The following is a 7017-nucleotide window of genomic DNA, read 5'->3' as shown; positions in this document are numbered from 1 at the left end:
GAAGGAATTGGACACGAGGGAGGAGAGAAGAAAGAAAAATGGACGAGAGTTTGAGATTAATCGACGATCAATGGTAGTCGTGTTCGTGTCGTGCAGGTGTATCCCCTCCTTCGGCCGGGATAAATAAATAAATAAGAGCGGTACTCGAGCGGTGCTCGAACTCGCTCGACAATTACATTTAATTAGTCGACGGGATCGTTAAAGCGGCTTCGTCGACCTGCCTCCGTTCTCGCCTCCAATCAGATTTATAACTCCAAAGATAGCTACTCGATCTTTCCTCCTCTCGCGATTCGTCGGAAAAAGAGAAAGCCATATCTCGATGAATCTCGTCCCGAGCTTGATTGCGGTAATGATAATTACGAGAGAGAGAAAGAGGGAGACTGGAACGAAATATTCCGGATCGGGCGTGGTGCACGTCCCACACGACGCACAGGACACGACGACACGGCGGAGTCTCTCGCTCGCCCGTCTCTTTTGCCTTTCTATCCTCGGCTCGCGGCGTTGCAACCGCGCGCTGCTCTCTAATCGGTATCGGCATCTCTCGATTGTTTCCCGCTTCGAGTCGTTGAAATATCGACCGGCTTTTCCTTCGCGCCAATTGTTTCGCCCGCCAACGCCATCTGTCTCTAAAGGAAAAGAAAAAAATAAATCGGTGATCGGAGCCATTCGTTAATTATCGTACGAATTTTTCGTAGGGAAAACTAAAAGCCTTTCTGTCGAGCGAGCTTCAATCGAGAACGAATCCGATTTCTCGGAGGATATTCGTGTATTTCTTTCTTTCTTTCTTTTTTCTTCTTATTGGAGGCGAGGAGAAAGAAGAGGCCTTGAACGGAAGCGTCTCAGCCGGGAACGAACTTGTACTCGCCTCACTTGTTGCGCCGCAATTGCAATTACGAAACCTTTTTTTCCACGAACGGAGAAAAAGGCGCGCGTTCGCCCGGTGAAAATGTTGCCTGACCTCGCGTTCCCTCGAAATCGCTCGGAAATTAATGATCTTTTTTCCCCCCTCCCTCCTCTTCTTTTTTTGCCGATCGGCGATTTTCCGTCGCGAAGATTGCGTTTCTTCGATCGAGAAAAGAATCGAGGCAATTCTTTTCTCTCCCGCCCTCCCTTTTTCTGCGGGCCGAGAATAAATTTTCGTGCAGGAGGTCGGGCAAAGGGGAAAAGTTAAATAGGGAAGAGGATGGACCGCGAAGGACCGAAGAATCGCTTTATTTTCGTGGAAAAAGTCGTGTCTCGGTTGGAGAGAAACGGTGGAGAGAGGCGATCGTTGGGTATTCCGCGCGTGCGGCCACGAGAGAGGAAAAGTTTTTCCTCGTACATATATATATATATATATATATACACACATATATATATACGCGAGCGGAACTGCATGCCGCTTGTAATTCTGCGCGGCCCGTCGTCTTTTATGCAGACTTAAATCACATTCTCGAGGAATGAGTCGACCTTTTCGAAGAGAGGAGAAACGCTCGCGTTTGCTCGATTCCACCGATCGGACGACGACGAGGAGAAGGAGGGGGTTATTCGCTTCGTTCTGTCCATCCTTTCGAGGAGGAAGGGAGACTGACTTTACATGGGTTTGAATCGCATTCTGATCGAGTGAGTCGATCGGCCAGGAATCGAGGGAGAAAAGAGATATATATATATATATACACGATACTCTGATCGTCTTCACTCGATCATACTTTGATATATATATTTTCTTTTTTATTATTGGCGCGAAAAGGACGGTTGATGGGAGAGATTTTCGCGGGAAATTGATCGGGGCGGAACGATGAACGGTATTTTCGTGCCAAGCGAGCACTGATTTAGCATCCGAACGAAAGTTGGGCCAGCCTCGGCCGGCTGTGAGTTAAGCTGATTGTAACCCAGATCCGGGATCCTAGATTCGGATCCATCGTCGCAGTGGTATCGGTACGGAATTCCTCCGCGTAGCGTTTCGATTTCCCCGTCACCCTAGATACTGAAGACCGAAGATCTGCCCCGGTAATTTTGACAATGGCCACGCACAATGGATGTATAATACAGCTTTATATACGAGGAGGAGGGGACAATCGGATTCTGCGTGCTCGGCGGTGTGCAACCTCGTAACTCGTAACTCCGTAACGCTCTCGAGGACCATCCAGACACTGTATAACCTAGGTTTAAGCGTAATCTACCGGCAAGTGATCGTACAGCGGGCGAGGTGGATACCGAGGTGTGTAACTTGGGCTCGAGATAAACTCGCCGGCAACTCGGAAACAAAAATCCTCCTCCTCTCCTCCCTCTTCCCCTTCCCTCGAGGAAACGAAGACGAAGCGCAAGAATCGAATTTACGATTTCTCTTACGAAGGAAGGGATAATATAATGGAGCCCTCGAGCACGGTTAAAAACCGAGCCACGTAGCCCGTATCAACCGACTAATTGTTGATTATGCAGCCGTTTGTCTCGGCTCTAACTATATACGCGAGGACGGCGATACGCCTAATAAATAATGTAGAGACGACGGCGTGGATCGTCGTCTCTAGCCCTCTTTTCACGTGCTTCGCCGTGCTGCTAGCCGAGCTAGCATCCATTCGGAATTACATATGCACACCTGCGCGCAGTGTGTTGGAACGTTGTAAACGGCGTACACCTTACGGCCGGCCCGCTCGTATTGGTACCGTTTGCCACCGGATCCTCCATCCCGTGTAAACGGCCTTAAGCCTCTTACGTCACCCGTTTCCACGAGTGGGTACGCCTGATAATTACCAATTAGTGGGTGCCAATTAAAATCGGGCAAGGATTTCGATCCGTCCCCGATTTTCGCCTTCATCTCCTCCTCCTTCTCCCTCTTATCTATCGCCAAGATTTACTCGTCGCGATCAATTTTACCTCTTCCTATCTCTCTCTCTCTCGCTCTCTTTATTCTTCTCTTTCTCTCCAGACCTCTCGTCGTGTTTACCGTACGTATCTTTGTCGAGGCGAAAACGGGCTCCTTTGTTTAAGGAGCTACAAACTCGAGGGAAATTTACTTACGAGATCAAGGTTTTAGTCATCCGTCCCAGAAGAAGGAAGGTTCGACGATTTCGAATTCCTTTTTTTTTCTTTCTTTCGCGAGAAAAGTGTTTCTTCTTCTTCTTCTTCTTCTTCTTCTTGCGGCGAGTCGGAGAGACACCCGATATTCGTAAGACGTAAAACAAGAGCGATTTGTAAAGTTTTTCTTTCAGCGTCAGCACAACAACCTATCGGATGTCGGATAGAATAACGTCCACTAATGAAATCTCAAATATTAGATGGCATTGTATCGCGTTTTGCAAAACCTGACCCCCTCCCTCCCTCCCTCCCTTCCCCCGCCGCTTCTCACCACCACGCTTAGCCTCTTTCTACGATACGATAAAAGCGATTCCGCGAAATCAGAGCCGCGGAACGCGCGCCGCAGATACCGAATAGCTTTCGTTTCGTTTCGTTTCGTTTCGACGAGTGTAAAGTTCGATATGGCTCGGTCGCCAATCCCATCTCCCTCCCCTCCCCTTTTCTTTCGTCATCTCGTCTGTCCTCCCTTAATTCTCCCTTCGAAATTATGCGAAAAAAAGGAAGAAGAAGAAGAGAAAAAAGTTGACGGAACACGTGGTCGAAGAAGAGGGAGAGAGGGAGAGGAAGAGAAGACAGGTTGTCTCAATTTCTATCGGTCGCGGATGTTCGAAATGGCAGAACCGGAAGTCGTCCTGTGTCAGAACATGCCTATTCCATCTACGGGTATTTCCTTTATGGCCGGCCTTATTCCCTTCCGCCATGGGAACCCATCGGGACCTTGTTCTACACGAGTCGAAGAAAACGTAAATTCCGAAAAAGAAAATACGAGAATTACCCGACGAACCGTTCCATCCTTCCCACATTCTTCTGTGAAATTTTTATTCTCTCTCTCTCTTTCTCTTCCACGCACACTAGATACAACTACCGAGAACATCTTTATCCGTTTTTCGCGCTTCCGTCCCGAAAGAGGGAATTTTTTTTCGTTCCTTTTTTTTTTATCTACGATTATACGTGACACGTATATTTCGGTAGAGAGAAGGCTAGCATACTGCACGCCAGAATGGCGCCTAAAAATGTGCCGTTCACGGGATTTAGGACGGAGCCTATGACGAGGCCGACGCTTTCCGATATCAGGGTGATCAAAATTGCCGGTATCAAGAACATGAGGAATCTGTTTACGTCGAGCGGTTGCTGGCTTATAAAATAAATGGGCAGAGCGTAGACGACGGAGAATATTATTTGTATGGGCAGGGTGCACATGAACGAGGCGAAGTAATAAGTCTTCAACTTGTACCAATTGTTGAATCTTTCCTTCTTCAGCACGGGCATCTCCAACGGGAATAGCAACACGGCAGGCATCATGCTCGTGTAACACAGATAAATGACAACTACTTGGACCATGCCCACGTTGTTGATACTTCTGCTCCCGTCCTGGCCTGCCCCGCAGTACAGCAAACCGAGCAACACGCCCATCAAGAAGTGAAGGCCCAATTTCAAATAAATGTTGGTCCAATCCCTGAACAAATGGGTCATGTAACGATTCATCAGAACGAAGAGTTTCTCGAATTCCGAGGGTGGCCGATTCGACGCGACTTTTTCCGTCGAATCCTTCCCCCATCCCCCTTTCTCCTCCACCTCCTCCTTCCTCGAGATTGCGAGCGAATCCGTCGTTTGCCAATACTCGTCCTTTCTCCTCGCTGCCAACTCGATCAATTGATCGTTGAAATTGCCGTATTCCTTGGACACAACCTCGATCATGAAATCGGCCGGATTGTGGTATTTGGGACAATGGAGGCCAACGCTCGCGAAATAGGGAATCGTGTCCCTCGTAGCCCCTCTGTACAAGCATCTCCCATCCACCAAAAGGTAGACGTAGTCGAACATCTCGTATATAACGGCGCTTGGCTGGTGGATGGTGCAAACGATGGTTCTCCCGGTTCTCGCCAGATCTCGTAACAATCTGATGCATTGGTTGCAGGACTGGGAGTCGAGGCCTGTGGTCGGCTCGTCGAGAAACATGATCGGCGGATTGTCGATCAACTCCAACGCGATGCTCAGCCTCTTCTTTTGCCCACCGCTCAAACTCCCGCACCTCGTGTCCTTCGATTTGCTCAGATCTAGATCGTGCAATATCTCCTCGATCAATATCCTCTTGGACTTTTCGTTGAGATCGTTGCCGATTTTCAGGCTGCTCGCTATCCACATCGTTTCCGAAACCGTGAACAGGGGATAAATTGATCGTCCTGTTGAATGTAACAACACTGCAACCTTCCTTGTCTTTTCGCTCCTGCCCCGATGTATCTGATCCGGCCAGTGCAACACCTCTTGAAACCCGTCACGCGTTCAACAGGCTCGATTTCCCGATCCGGAGGGGCCCATTATGGCCGACAATTGCCCGTTCCTGAATCGGCCGTCGATCTTTCTCAAAATTTTCTTCCGCTCGCCTCCCCATAAACCACCGTCAACCTCGTACGCGATGTCGTTGAACTCGATATCTATCGCGTCGATACTTGCCAGGCCTGGCAACACGCTTCTCTGACTCATCGTTCGCTTTTTTTTTTTTTTTTTCTTCAACTATTACTACAAACGAGGCGAGGCCAGACGAGCTTTGTTTTTCTCTCGAGTGACAAGTCTATCTATCGCTTCTTATCTCGTCCCTTTTTCAAACGGAATATATTACGCGAACGAGCTTCCGAGAGCAAACGAGATCGAAGCCGAGTTCGTCTCGATCGCCCCGTATCCGACTCGAGCGACTTGCTTTATTTCGAATAATAATCGTGGAATACGCGCGAGAAACCGGTGAGCATCATTCGATTTTAAGAATCTTTCTCTTCTTCGATCGCGATTCTTCTAAGATATTTCCAAGATCATCATTTTTTGCAATCTCCTCTCCGATTTTTCTTTCTGTTCGATCGGATATATTCTTCTTTAAATTTGGATTAATAGAAGGAATATTCCGCGAGACATTAATATTTTTTAAACGATCTCACTCGTTCGAAATTTATTTCCTTGATCCCCTTTTATTATTGTTCCGGTTATCATCCCAAGAGAACCGGTTCATCGCCGTTTTCTTCATTGCACCTTTTGCTCTCCAATCTGAATCTGTAACAAAAAAATGTTTCGTTTCAATGTTTATATATATATATATATATAAAATATAATTTTTTAACAGAAAATTGTTTTCAATCATTATTATCCTTGTTATCTCGTCGTAAATAACCGTGTAACGAGATAACATTAATTATATAGATTTATTATACATATATATGTACATATTATAACTATTTAGTAACGACGAAATAAGAAGAAATAAATAATTTATTGCATTTATCATGATTTTCCTGTTCTCACGTCCAGTCATCGTCGACGTTGCAATCTTTATCTCCATACCCATTTTATTATATACGTATTTATGCTCGTTCAATTGTTGAATCAATATGTTCCGATAGTGGCTCAAAAATTTGTCTATATCTAAAATTATAATAATAATTTGAATATTTGCTTCGAAACTGCTATAAAATTATATTATATACGCTCTTATATGCTATTATATATAGTTATGCTATTATATATAAAATAGATTTAGAAATGGGAATTAGAAATACATGTTTTTTTCAAATTATATTAGCCAATTTATTATAATTGTGAAATATCATTCGCATAATTTCATAATGACGAAATAAAAGATTTGCCGTAGGTAGTCTCAGAATTTGAATTTTTTTTTTTTTTTTTGAATTTCAAGTTTCACGTCTACGATCTAACATTCGACGATTTATATGATACACGAGCCTTATTAAATTCTTCGAGACGGATTTATCATTATGAGAAAAAAATTCGACTTTATTTATTCAACTCTTCGACTCTCGAACCAACTCTTTTATTTTGTATATTTCTTCTCTCTGTTAAATTATCTGCGCGATTTTTTTTATAGATCTGTTACTAATAATAATAATAATAATAATAACGATGATGATAAATGAAAGAAAATATTGATCATTCAGTAACCTTCTGAATTTTATC

At 44.9% G+C, this 7017-nt stretch overlaps 1 pseudogene; it reads right to left on the bottom strand.

Moving 5' to 3' along the window:
* Positions 1 to 4002: 4002 nt before the first annotated feature.
* On the bottom strand, positions 4003 to 5751 carry LOC113219238 (annotated as a pseudogene).
* Between the last annotated feature and the right edge of the window lie 1266 nt (positions 5752 to 7017).

The sequence above is a fragment of the Apis mellifera genome, linkage group LG14, assembly GCF_003254395.2.
Source record: "Apis mellifera strain DH4 linkage group LG14, Amel_HAv3.1, whole genome shotgun sequence".
Classification (NCBI taxonomy): Eukaryota; Metazoa; Arthropoda; class Insecta; order Hymenoptera; family Apidae; genus Apis; species Apis mellifera.
Note: the sequence above shows the minus strand (reverse complement) of the source record. Positions and strands in the feature narration are given on the sequence as shown.